Source organism: Triticum aestivum, chromosome 5A (assembly GCF_018294505.1).
Source record: "Triticum aestivum cultivar Chinese Spring chromosome 5A, IWGSC CS RefSeq v2.1, whole genome shotgun sequence".
In the NCBI taxonomy this organism is placed as follows: Eukaryota; Viridiplantae; Streptophyta; class Magnoliopsida; order Poales; family Poaceae; genus Triticum; species Triticum aestivum.
The window spans coordinates 151,284,966-151,300,124 of NC_057806.1; positions in this window are offsets into that span (position 1 = coordinate 151,284,966).

The following is a 15,159-nucleotide window of genomic DNA, read 5'->3' on the forward strand; positions in this document are numbered from 1 at the left end:
GAAATCAACTTGTTTGTCTATGGGGTGCCCCCTCCCCCGTATATAAAGGAGGGGAGGAGGGGGCCGGCCGGCCTCAAGGGGCACGCCCCAAGGGGGGGAATCCTACTCCTACTAGGAGTAAGTTCCCCCCTTTCCTAGTCCAACAAGGAGGGGAAGGAAGGAGGTAGGGGAGAGAAGGAAGGAGGGGGGCGCCGCCCCCACCCCTTGTCCAATTTGGACTGGGGGGACGCGTGCCACCTCCTGGCCGGCCCTCTCTCCTCTAATGCCCATGGTGGCCCATTAACTTCCCGGGGGGTTCCGGTAACCCTCCGGCACTCCGGTTTTATCCGAAACCATCCGTAATGCTTCCGGCGTTCGAATAACATGGTCCAATATATAAATATTTATGTCTCGACCATTTCGAGACTCCTCATCATGTCCGTGATCTCATCCGGGACTCCAAACAACCATGGGTACATCAAATCACATAAACTCATAATATAAATCGTCATCGAACGTTAAGCGTGCGGACCCTACAGGTTCGAGAACTATGTAGACATGACCGAGACACATCTCCGGTCAATAACCAATAGCGGAACCTGGATCTCATATTGGTTCCTACATATTCTACGAAGATCTTTATCGGTCAAACCGCATAACAACATACGTTGTTCCCTTTGTCATCGGTATGTTACTTGCCCAAGATTCGACTGTTGGTATCATCATACCTAGTTCAATATCATTACCTACAAGTCTCTTTACTCGTTCCGTAATGCATCATCCCGCAACTAACTCATTAGTCACATTTCTTGCAAGGATTATAGTGATGTGCATTACCGAGAGGGCCCAGAGATACCTCTCCAACAATCGGAGTTACAAATCCTAATCTCGATCTATGCCAACTCAACAAACACCATCAGAGACACCTGTAGAGCATCTTTATAATCACCCAGTTACGTTGTGACCTTTGATATCACACAAGGTGTTCCTCCGGTATTCGGGAGTTGCATAATCTCATAGTCATAGGAACATGTATAAGTCATGAATAAAGCAATAACAATAAACTAAACGATCGTAGTGCTAAGCTAACGGATGGGTCATGTCCATCACATCATTCTCTAATGATGTGATCCCATTCATCAAATGACAACACATGTATATGGCTAGGAAACTTAACCATCTTTGATTAATGAGCTAGTCAAGTAGAGGCATACCAGGGACACTCTGTTTGTCTATGTATTCACACATGTACTAAGTTTCCGGTTAATACAATTCTAGCATGAATGATAAACATTTATCATGATATAAGGAAATATAAAAAACGACTTTATTATTGCCTCTAGGGCATATTTCCTTCAGTCTCCCACTTGCACTAGAGTCAATAATCTAGATTACACAGTAATGATTCTAACACCCATGGAGTCTTGGTGTTGATCATGTTTTGCTCGTGAGAGAGGCTTAGTCAACGGGTCTGCAACATTCAGATCCGTATGTATCTTGCAAATATCTATGTCTCCCTCCTTGACTTGATCGCGGATGGAATTGAAGCGTCTCTTGGTGTGCTTGGTTCTCTTGTGAAATCTGGATTCCTTTGCCAAGGCAATTGCACTAGTATTGTCACAAAAGATTTTCATTGGACCCGATGCACTAGGTATTACAGCTAGATCGGATATCAAATCCTTCATCCAGACTCCTTCATTTGCTGCTTCTGAAGCAGCTATGTATTCCGCTTCACACATAGATCCCGCCACGATGTTGTTTAGAACTGCACCAACTGACAGCTCTACCATTCAATAAAAATACGTATCCGGTTTGTGACTTAGAGAAACATATCCTTAGTCTTTTTCAGGTATTTCAGGATGTTCTTGACCGTTGTCCAGTGATCCACTCCTGGATTACTTTGGTAGCTCCCTGCTAAACTAATAGCAAGGTACACATTAGGTCTGGTACAAAACATTTCATGCATGATAGAACCCATGGCTGAGGCATAGGGAATGACTTTCATTTTCTCTCGATCTTCTTTAGTGGTCGGGATTGAGTCTGACTCAACTTCACACCTTGTAACACAAGCAAGAACCCTTTCTTTGCTTGATCCATTTTGAACTTCTTCAAAGCTATATCAAGGTATGTGCTTTATGAAAGTCCAATTAAGCGTCTTGATCTATCTCTATAGATCTTGATGCCCAATATATAAGAAGCTTCACCGAGGTCTTTCATTGAATTTTTTATTCAAGTATCCTTTTATGCTATTCAGAAATTCAGTATCATTTCCAATTAACAATATGTCATTCACATATAATATTAGAAATGCTACAGAGCTCCCACTATTTTCTTGTAAATACAGGCTTCTCCAAAAATCTGTATAAAACCATATGCTTTGATCACACTATCAAAGCGTATATTCCAACTTCGAGATGCTTGCACCATTCCATAAATGGATCGCTTGAGTTTGCACACTTTGTTAGCACCTTTTGGATCAACAAAAACCATCCGGTTGCATCATATACAACTCTTCTTTAAGATATCCATTAAGGAATGCAGTTTTGACATCCATTTACCAAATTTCATAATCATAGAATGCGGTAATTGCTAACATGATTCAGACGGACTTAAGTATCGCTACGGGTGAGAAGGTCTCATCGTAGCCAACTCCTTGAACTTGTCGAAAACCTTTCGCAACAAGTCAAGTTTTGTAGACAGTAACATTACCGTCAGCGTCAGTCTTCTTCTTGAAGATCCATTTATTCTCTATGGCTTGCCGATCATCGGGAAAGTCAACCAAAGTCCACACTTTGTTCTCATACATGGATCCCATCTCAGATTTCATGGCCTCAAGCCATTTTGCGGAATCTGGGCTCATCATCGCTTCCTCATAGTTCGTAGGTTCATCATAGTCAAGTAACATGACTTCCAGAAAAGGATTACCATACCACTTGGGTGCGGATCTTACTTAGGTTGACCTATGAGGTTCGGTAGTAACTTGATTAGAAGTTTCATGATCATCAGCATTAGCTTCCTCACTAATTGGTGTAGGAATCACTAGAACTAATTTCTGTGATGAACTACTTTCCAATAAGGGAAAGGTACAGTTACCTCATCAAGTTCTACTTTCCTCCCACTCACTTCTCTCAAGAGAAACTCCTTCTCTAGAAAGGATCCATTCTTAGCAACAAATATCTTGCCTTCGGATCTATGATAGAAGTTGTACCCAACAGTCTCCTTTGGGTATCCTATGAAGACACATTTCTCCGATTTGGGTTCGAGCTTATCAGGTTGAAGCTTTTTCACATAAGCATCGCAGCCCCAAACTTTAAGAAATAACAACTTGGGTTTCTTGCCAAACCACAGTTCATATGGTGTCATCTCAATGGATTTTGATGGTGCCCTATTTAACGTGAATGCAGCCGTCTCTAAAGCATAACCCCAAAATGATAGCGGTAAATTAGTAAGAGACATCATATATCGCACCATATCTAATAAAGTGCGGTTACGACATTCAGACACACCATTACGTTGTGGTGTTCCATGTGGCGTGAGTTGTGAAACTATTCCACATTGTTTCTAATGAAGACCAAACTCATAACTCAAATATTCACCTCCACGATCAGATCATAGAAACTTAATTTTCTTGTTACGATGATTTTCCACTTCACTGTGGAATTCTTTGAACTTTTCAAATGTTTCAGACTTATGTTTCATCAAGTAGATATACCCATATCTGCTGAAATCATCTGTGAAGGTCAGAAAATAACGATATCCGCCATGAGCATCAACACTCATCGGACCGCATACATCAGTATGTATTATTTCCAATAAGTATGTTGCTCGTTCCATTGTTCCGGAGAACGGAGTCTTAGTCATCTTGCCCATGAGGCATGGTTCGCAAGCATCAAGTGATTCCAAAAGCCCATCATCATGGAGTTTCTTCATGCTCTTTACACCCATATGACCTAAACGGCAGTGCCACAAATAAGTTGCACTATCATTATTAAACTTATATCTTTGGCTTCAATACTATGAATATGTGTATCACTACTATCGAGATTCAATAAAAATAGACCACTTATTAAGGGTGCATGACCACAAAAGATATTACTCATATACATAGAAAAACCATTATTCTCTGATTTAAATGAATAACCGTCTCGCATCAAACAAGATCCAGATATAATGGTCATGCTTAACGATGGCACCAAATAACAATTATTAAGGTCTAATACTAATCCCAAGGTAGGTGTAGAGGTAGCGTGCTGACCGCGATCACATCGACTTTGGAACCATTTCCCACGCGCATTGTCACCTCGTCCTTAGCCAACCTTCGCTTAATCCGTAGCCCCTGTTTCGAGTTGCCAATATTAGCAACAGAACCAGTATCAAATACCCAGGCGCTACTGCGAGCATTAGTAAGGTACACATCAATAACATGTATATCAAATATACCTTTCACTTTTCCATCCTTCTTATCCGCAAAATACTTGGGGCAGTTCTGCTTCTAGTGATCAGTCCCTTTGCAGTAGAAGCACTCAGTCTTAGGCTTAGGTACAGACTTGGGCTCCTTCACTTGAGCATCAACTTTCTTGCCGTTCTTCTTGAAGTTCCCCTTCTTCCCTTTTTCCTTCTTCTTGAAACTAGTGGTCTTGTTGACCATCAACACTTGATGCTCCTTCTTGATTTCTACCTCCGCAGCCTTTAGCATTGCGAATAGCCCTGGAATTGTCTTATCCATCCCTTGCATATTATAGTTCATCATGAAGCTTTTGTAACTTGGTGGCGTGATTGAAGAACTCTGTCAATGACACTATCATCAGGAAGATTAACTCCCAGTTGAGTCATGTGGTTGTGGTACCCAGACATTCTGAGTATATGTTCACTGACAGAACTATTCTCCTCCATCTTGTAGCTATAGAACTTACTGGAGACTTCATATCTCTCAATTCGGGCATTTGCTTGAAATATTTACTTCAACTGCTGGAACATCTCATATGCTCGATGACATTCAGAACATCGTTGAAATCCGGATTCTAAGTTGTAAAGCATGGCACACTGAACTATCGAGTAGTCATCAGCTTTGCTCTGCCAGATGTTCACAACATATGGTGTTGCTCCTGCAGCAGGCTTTGCACCTAGTGGTGCTTCTAGGACGCAATTATTTTGTGCAACAATGAGGATAATCCTCAAGTTATGGACCCAGTCCGTGTAGTTGCTACCATCATCTTTCAACTTAGCTTTCTCTAGGAACGCATTAAAATCCAGTGGAACAACAACACGGGCCATTTATCTACAATAACATAGACATGCAAAATACTATCAGGTACTAAGTTCGTGATAAATTAAATTTCAATTAATCATATTACTTAAGAACTCCAACTTAGATAGACATCCCTCTAGTCACCTAAATGATCACGTGATCCATATCAACTAAACCATGTCCGATCATCATGTGAGATGGAGTAGTTTTCAATGGTGAACATCACTATGTTGTTCATATCTACTATATGATTCACGCTCGACCTTTCGATCTCAGTGTTCCAAGGCCATATCTGCATATGCTAGGCTCATCAAGTTTAACCTGAGTATTCTGCTTGTGCAAAACTGGCTTGCACCCGTTGTATGTGAACGTAGAGCTTATCACACCCGATCATCATGTGGTGTCTCGGCACGATGAACTGTAGCAACGATGGATACTCAGGGAGAACACTTATACCTTGAAATTTAGTGAGAGATCATCTTATAATGCTACCTCCGTACTAAGAAAAATAAGTCGCATAAAGGATAAACATCACATGCAACCAATATAACTGATATGATATGGCCATCATCATCTTGTGCCATTGATCTCCATCTCCAAAGCACCGTCATGATCACCATCGTCACCGTCTTGACACCTTGATCTCCATCGTAGCATCGTTGCCGTATCGCCAACTATTGATTCAACGACTATCGCTGCCGCTTAGTGATAAAGTAAAGCAATTACATGGTGACTGCATTTCGTACAAAAAATCGACAACCATATGGCTCCTGCCAGTTGCCGATAACTGTGTTAGAAAACATGATCATCTCATACAACAATTTATATAATCATGTCTTGACCATATCACATCACAACATGCCCTGCAAAAACAAGTTAGACGTCCTCTACTTTTTTGTTGCAAGTTTTACGTGGCTGCTTCGGGCTTCTAGCAAGAACCATTCTTACCTGCGCATCAAAACCACAATGATTTTTCGTCAAGTGTGCTGTTTTAATCTTCAACAAGGACCGGACGTAGTCACACTCGATTCAACTAAAGCTGGAGAAGCAGACACCCACTAGCCACCTGTGTGCGAAGCACGTCAGTGGAACCAGTCTCATGAACGTGGTCATGTAATGTCGGTCTGGGCGGCTTCTTCCAACAATACCGCCGGATCAAAGTATGACATGTTGGTAAGAAGTATGATTATTATCGCCCACAACTCTTTGTGTTCTACTCGTGCATATAACATCTACGCATAGACCTGGCACGGATGCCACTGTTGGGGAACGCAGTATTTCAAAAAAAATCCTACGATCACGCAAGATATATCTAGGAGATGCATAGCAACGAGAGGGGAGAGTGTCTCTACATACCCTCGTAGACCGAAAGCAGAAGCGTTGAGTAACACGGTTGATGTAGTCGAACGTCTTAGCGATCCAACCGATCAAGTACCGAACACATGGAACCTCCGCTATCTACACACGTTCAGCTCGGTGATGTCCCTCGAACTCTTGATCCAGCTGAGGCCGGGGGAGAGTTTTGTTAGCATGATGGCGTGTTGATGGTGATGATGAAGTGACCGACGCAGGGCTTCGCCTAAGCACTACGACAATATGACCGAGGTGGAAAACTGTGGAGGGGAGCACCGCACACGGCTAAGAAATCAACTTGTGTGTCTATGGGGTGCCCCCCTCCCCCGTATATAAAGGAGGGAGGAGGGGGCCGGCCGACCTCAAGGGGCTCGTCCCAAGGGGGGAATCCTACTCCTACTAGTAGTAGATTCCCCTCTTTCCTAGTCCAACAAGGAGGGGAAGGAAGGAGGAAGGGGAGAGAAGGAAGGAGGGGGGCGCAGACCCCACCCCTTGTCCAATTCGTACTAGGGGCGCACGCAACCTCCTGGGCGGCCCTCTCTCCTCTAAGGCCCATGGTGGCCCGTTAACTTCCCGGGGGGTTCCGGTAACCCTCCGGCACTCCAGTTTTATCCAAAAACATCCGGAATGCTTTCGGTGTCCGAATAACATGGTCGAATATATGAATCTTTATGTCTCAACCATTTCGAGTCCTTGTCATGTCCGTGATCTCATCCAGGACTATGAATAACCTTCGGTACATCAAATCACATAACTATAATACAAATCGTCATCGAACATTAAGCGTGTGGACCCTACGGGTTCAAGAACTATATAGACATGACCGAGGCATATCTCCGGTCAATAACCAATAGCAGAACCTGGATGCTCGTATTGGTACCTACATATTCTGAAGATAATAATGAGGTTTCTATTTCTGATGCTGAAACCCAACCTGGTAATGAACATTCACCTAGTGATAATGAAAATGAAAATGATGACGTTCATGTAGATGCTCAACCAGACATTGAAAAAGAACCAAATAATGATGTTGCGATAGAACCTACTGTTGATCTTGGTAACCCATGATATGTCTCCAACGTATCTATAATTTTTTATTGTTCCATGCTATTATATTATCTATTTTGGATGTTTTATATGCATTAATATGTTATTTTATATTATTTTTGGGACTAACCTATTGACCTAGAGCCCAGTGTCAGTTTCTGTTTTTTCCTTGTTTTAGAGTTTCACAGAAAAGGTATACCAAATGGAGTCCAAACGGAATAAAATCTTCGCAATGATATTCCTTGGACCAGAAGACATGGAGATGGGGTCAGAGGAGCCACGAGGCTACCACAAGGACGGAGGGCGCGCCCCTAGCCTTGTTGTCATGGACTTAACATGGCAGATTCCTTAGCATCAGGACTTAGGTGTGGAGCCATCGCAGCTAGGTTAGCTTGAAGGGGTTAAACGGGACAAGGAACACAGAGAGTTTACCTAGGTTGAACCCCTCTCAATGGGGTAAAATCCTACTCCTGCTTATGTCGTATTGCTTGCGTTTCGATTACCAGGGAGCGAATATGCTTGACCAAGCTTTCAATTGATCGTTACTTGAGTTAGCGCGCTGCCGGGTTGCCCCTTTATATACAGGTGGATGCCCGACGGCTTACTGAGTCCTGGCCGGCTCACACAAACGTGATCAGCTCGGTTTCTAACTAATCTTGCCTTACAAAGTAAGTTAAACGTATGGCAGCTCATCCTTTTGGGCCTCAAGTTGCCTCCAGGTCTTGGGCCTTCAATAGGCCTGCTTCATGACCCGCCATCTTCATATCTTCTTGGACCTTATCGCGCTTCTTCATCTCCAAGCCGCCAATGGCATGACCCGGCCCCTCCTGGGCGGGTCATACCTAGTAGTTATATTCCCAACATTAGGCCCCAGGTTGATTTGAACTTGTTCACATCAATCTTCACTTACTTGACTTAACAGAATCTTCCATCATCAATTCCTCATGAGTTTGCTATAACCAGCCATGACGTCACCTCACGGAACCGCAGTAACCCGCCATCACATCAGGTGCATTAACTGCACACAAAGCCCATGGTATCTTAACATATCCTTATCTTAATGGACCTCCGAAAACCAAGGCGTCTTTGTAGCCACATAATCATTTTTTGGCCTCCTCGACTCCCGCACATGCCATCTATTCACTTCCTTATAAATAGGGACAGGGGGTCCTCCTTTTCACTTTTACCCTGTCCCCTCGTCTTCATTTTCCTCCTTGCGACGCCTTTGCAGACACGAGCTCTGCCGCCGCTTTCTTCCTCCAGCGTCCTCAACTCCGGCCACTGCATCAACCTGAACGAACCAGAAACCTGCGACGCGCATCCGCTGTTCATCGGCATCAATATGTATTCGTTTTCCCCATAATAGATCTGCATTAGGGTTCTGTCGTTCGTCGGTGTTCTTTGTTCTTCATTTTTCTCCTTAGAACGTGTAGTTGCATCTGAACACAACACTGGAGTTGTACGGTAGCAGTTGTAGCATCCTTTTTCAATCGCAGAAAACACCTTCTCTGTACAAGAGCCCGTCTGAGCGCATGAGTTCTTTTGTTGCCGCTACCTTAGATTTAGAATTTATTTTCTTTTCTGAACTGATGTAGATCCAAAATTATAGAACTGATCTATGGAACCTGTTTGTCCATCACTTAGCAAGATTTCACTTATAGATCTGTCACACTACAACCATGCAGGTGGCTTACACGATAAGCGGTAACCCGCCATATAGCATTAGTCCCCCTTTTTAAGCCGCCAGTATATGTTCACAATCTGTATAACCCGACATCATCTTCTGGTTTAACCATGCTAACCTTTATAGCACATATTCTTCTGCATATGAATTGGCCTTGCATAATGCACTTACTTTTTGATCACTGGCCGGCTTAACAGAATAACCTTAATCCAGCAATATTTCCCTTTTTAGGCTTTCATTAACAAAAATGACCAAAACTATTACCTCATGCAACTGGGTCGCCTCTCGGGTTACCGAACAGACGTTGAACGAGCATGTTCAAGTGGGCGTCTTAGCCATGAAAAACATCATTCACTGAAGAGTCCCAGGAAATGAGACCACCTTTGACCCAAAAGAAGGCGAAGTTATTGTTTTTACTGATCACATGCTCCGGGGGTTCACTCCACCCAGATCAAAATTCTTTCGTGATGCACTGCACTTCTTTCAACTCCACCCGCAAGATATTGGGCCCAACTCTGTTTCAAACATCTACAACTTCCAAGTCTTTTGTGAAGTATATCTTCAATAGGAGCCCACTATCGAATTGTTCAAGGAATTCTACTACCTAAACCGCCAGGCTGAGTTCACGGACGGGCCCAGCTTAGAACTAGGGGGCATTTCAATTCGAAGGCGGAAAGAAGCCACATATCGTGCTGCTGCACCTCCAAGCCATCCCAAGGACTGGAACCAGACTTGGTTCTACTACAAAGACACGCCTCCAGAAGGCGAAAATCCTCTACCAGGTTACCGCGAAAGCCGACATAGCAATGGGCATCCTCTCCTAGAGAGGATCAATATAGAAGAACGGGCCAAATATATGCCCATATTTTCAAATATCAGAGCTTTGATGGCTAATTGTCTGACTGGAGTCGGTCTGGTTCATTGCTGGGTTGCATGGAGGATCCTGCCCTTAAGCCGCCAATCCGGCTTAATGTGTTAGTATACCGACGATGTCAAAGATCCGCTGTGTTACTCTCCAATTTGCCTCAAAGATAAACAGATCAACGACTTGACCAAGACTCTGCTCAACGAGAGCCTAGAGACTTGTAGCAAAGTAGGACTGAACCCCTTATGCACCCTCAACAAGCCGTCGACTGTAAGTATTTTTCGAGCAACTTTCACTAACTTATTATTTATCAATCTGCCTTCTCATTATTAATTGAACTTTCTGCAAGCTGATTCCCCTTTCTGGAGCAAGAAGCTTCAGGATAAATCAGCCAAGAAGACCAGGAAAAAGACCAAGGTGACCAAGAAACCTGCCAAGAAGAAGGCAGATGAAATCGATCTGTTTACCCTGGATGATGAGTCGGAGGTAGAACTTGACTCCCTTGGCTCCTTCTTTGTTCACCTTATTGACATTGATTACTATCAGGATGATGCAGAAGCCAGCCATGCAGATGGTGAAGAGGTAACTATCCTTTCCTCTGACTCAGAACCTCTGCCAAGACAAAAACTTCATCAAGCGAGCTGGAAAGTAAGGTTTTCTCACCCTTTCGCTTACTTGGATCCTAACTCTCTTTTGCAGAAATAGGAGCATGAAGCTCGCCGCACAACCCAGAATAGTGGCAGGGAGATTCTCTCCTCCAGTTTACCCAATGCGCCAGTCCCTCGCAAATGCCGAGCAGAGGTTTCACAGATTTCCGACTTATCTTTCCCAAAGGCGGGCCTTATTCGTCAACCCCTTAACCCTTATGATTCAAACTATCAGGGAACTTCTCACTCTTCTTCGGGCGACTCAACTGGAACTCGGATTCCTCTTTTCAAGACTGTACCTGGGTGAGAACATTAAGCTTGTTTGCTTTAACACTTACTTAATTGATATATTAATCCCATCATGTGTCGTATTTTCAGTGCTATAGCCAAGCCCAACAAGAAGCTAAAAGTTAATAAACCGGCTAAAGACCCCAAAGCTGTTAGCCCAGAGAAGCAGACAATATCTGAATCTTTGCATCAAACCTCTTAAGCAGCCATTAACGATCCGTCACCAGAAGAGCTCCATATCACCATGGACTCCATGGATGTTAACCCGGCTCATGCTAAGCCGCCCAACCCCGCTCAGCCGACTCAAGAAGATGAAGATGTAATAGTTACTAGGACGGCTTATACAGCACCAGGAAACCCCACTGTCTTATCGAAGCATAGTGTCAAGGATGAGTTTTCAGCTGTAGACAAGGGAACATGGAAGCTTGATTTGCAAAGTTATGCCCAGTTCAATGCTCATGAGATCCATGCGGGTTATCTAAACCACCATGACACCAGCCGTGACTTTGAAGCCATCCTGGTTAACCTTATGAAGGAGCGCTTTGAGGTAAGCACTAACAAAACCTGTCATATACGTATATAGCTGTCAGCCTCCAAGTCTATTGAATATGAAAAACTTGAATATGTTGTAGACTTAGATAGCCTTGTTGATCTTGTAGCTATACCATAGCAATGTGTAACTGCTAAGTCAGAATGAGTAGTCCCCAAGGACCGGCTTAAACTGGAAGGTTAAGTCGGGACTTCAATTTGTAACGCTAAAATCGACATATATAGCCACCAAAGGCTGGCTTAAGTTGCATAGCTAAGCCGGGACTTATCACCATATTGTGAAAAAAATCAAAATATGTAGCCCCCAAGGGCTGGCTTAAGCTGCATAGCTAAGCCGGGACTTATCACCATATTGTAAAACAAATCCAAATATGTAGCCCCCATGACCCGGCTGTAGTTGAAGAAACATAGCCATGTCATTAAAGATTTACCTTTAAGAAGAGCAATGTGCATTAGCCCCCAAGTGCCAAGTACAATACTTGTATTATGCTTGGGACTTCAAATGAAGTGATGATAGTGTTGCTTGAATCTCTTTGCCTCGCAGGCTGAATTAAACATGAAAGAATCCCAAGTGGTGGATCTGCGGCAGAACATACAAACCCAACAATCTGAAATCTCCAAGGCAAAATCAGAACTGAAGACCACTTTGGAAAATATCGAGAAGCTGAAAAAGGATTTTCAGTGTTGAAAGAGAAAACTAGGACGCTGAGAAGGCGGCTTTGTTAAAAAGAGTGGAAGATGCCGAGGCTGCTCTTAAGCCATTGACTGATGAGTTATCTGGCTTGAAGCATCAAATCAATAATATAACAGCCGCCATCTTTGGTAAGTAATATTGTACTTCAATCCTTCGCCTCCAACATTTAACAATCATTAGCCAGTTTATCAATATTTGTGCTAATGCAGGCTCCAGAATTTCCAACCTTGGCCCAGACATGCGCGTAAAGCTGAAGGCTGCATACATTCTTTTGGAGTAGTTATATACCGGTGCTCAACGAGCTATAGCCACCATCTCTCATACTAAAAAACCACCTTCACTTATTAGAGAAACACTGGACAAACTGTCAGTCGTCCCCCAAAGGATTGAAGAGATAAAGCGATCAGCTTCCAGAGCTGGTGCCATCACTGCCCTAAGCCGGGCTAAGGCGTGGTAGGCCGAGCTTGACCCAGAGGAATTGGCCACTGGCTGACCAATCTTAAAGAAGATGGGTCTCCCTTTAGTTCAGATGACTTCACCAAAATTGTAAGGGAGATGCGTCCTTAGGCAAGCAAGCTGGCGGAGGAAACCGATCTCGCCAAGTATCAAGCGGCTTATACTATTGAAAATGCAAAACTGAAGGCGCCGGTTTATCCAGTCATGGATCTTATTCCGCCAACACATAAGCACACTTTTGCCCCTGATATTGATCCATTCACGCTCATAGATGATGGGGCTGTATTCAAAGCCGTAACTGGCGTCAACTGGACATCACCTGATTTCCAGCTAGTGGAGGAAGAAGAAGAACCGGCGCTGGATAACCCGAAAGCTTCAACTCATCAGGACCAGGGCCACCGAACCACGAGGAGGCTCTCAGACTGCCACATATAATTTGTGCGCAGAAAAAACACTTATTCTTTTGGGCCACATGACGCCTTGTAATAGGCTAGCTGAAAACAATGATCGTGTCAGCCATTTCATCTATAGTTTGAAGGATTGTGTTTGGCCAAATTTTGTGTGTCATTTCTGCTTGTACAAGTTTTCAGTGGATTATTCTTGGAAGGGATCTGATTGGCATCTTGATGAAGTGATTTCGGAGGTTTCTGCTCGATCGCCCATGGCTATTAGAAGTCCTCTAGGTTTTTTACGTAAGAGTGCACAAGAAGACAACTCATCTAGGTATGAATTGGCCAAATTCAACTTCGGTAATGCTGAGGATAGGAGGTTCTCTATTCGTCATGATCAGGGTTTGGAGATCCAAGGGATGACGCGAGATCGTTCTTCTAATGCAAATTCAGCTTCCAACGATTTATCTGATGAGTTGGTTTTTGGGAGTCTTCATGGGCGTATCTCTCGGTCGGATCATCAAGTTATTGGCAAATGTTTTTCTAGATCCACTTTTACAACCATATCATGGAACCTAATCCCAGACGCAAAGCTTGAGGAAATTCTTGATTTATGGCAAGCTGGTTATTCCAATGAAATCATACAATCGGTACTTGACATCTCTTCCCTGCCTAGTAAAGAATTCATCTATAACAAGCTTCATATTTGTATGTTATGTGGGATATGAGGTCATTTAGCCGTGCATTGCATTGATACGTCTTTAGTAGCTAGTTTATCCTCTTCCTCTAAGCAAATTATTGAGTCATCACCCATGCATAATATTTCTTGGTGCACGTTGTGCCGGACCAAGGGTCATTCTTCTTCAATGTGCTCTTTTGATAGTAGATGTTGCAATATTTGTGGTGTGAGAGGACACATTCAATGGGATTGCCTGGCACATAGAGGATCTGCATTGAAACATGTTGCATGGGTAAGGAAATATAGGGTTGTTAAGAACAACCGTTCTGTTGGATCCCAGATTTCCATTAGGCGTAAATAGATTTGGTGCAAAAAATCTCGGAGTCTAGCCCCAATAAAAAAGGTTAAGAAGCAAATCTGGATTGTCAAACGAAGGGAGCGATCCGATAAAACCTTTTGTCCGTTGTACCGAGAATACCCCGGACGTTTCGCCTCCTTACCAACCTATCACCACCCTCCAGATTCTCGAGACCATGATACCTCCTCTGCTTCGTCTGTCACCTTGTGCCCTTGAGCTCTCCTCCACCCCTCACCTCGAGCTTTCCTCCACTCCAAACCACGCGCCGCCATATCCAGCAGGGTCCGGAGGGGAGGCTACAGCGCAATATGGTGATCGTTGATGACCCGCCTCTGGATCACTCACATCATGCGCTTGTGATGGTGGTGCCACCCCTTGGAGATCTGCAACAAGAAGAAGTTCTTGCATAGGTCAGGATAGTTCTCCGAGATGATCATGGTGCTCCTACTAGTGAGGGTGAGATCTATCCTTTCTGTGTGGGTTTAATCAGATTCAACGACAGTGTTGTTAGAGATACGATGATTAGTAGAGGGGAGCAACCTTTAGATGAGCATTCCAACTTCTATTTACTGCGCCATGATGAAGGTGCCAATATGCGTAGGCCTATGATTTAAAGAGATGTGTGGGTTATGTTGCTCGGATTTCCTCTAAACTACCAAATAGAACATTATATCATTAAGGCAGTGTCATGTTTCGGAAGATGTATGTATTGGCACTGCCCAGGTCACAGGAAATCACGTGTGCTGGTTCGTGTCTTGATGAATGAACTTGCTCTGGTGCCTTTTAGTCTGGTGGTTAAGAGATTTACTAATATTAGTGGGCTAGGCACTTCTTGGACCGTCCCTGTTTATGTGCTTAACGGCAGAAATCCTAGTCAGGGTCTGGTGGGTGATGAAGAGGCGCCGCCTCCATTGGGTGCTTCT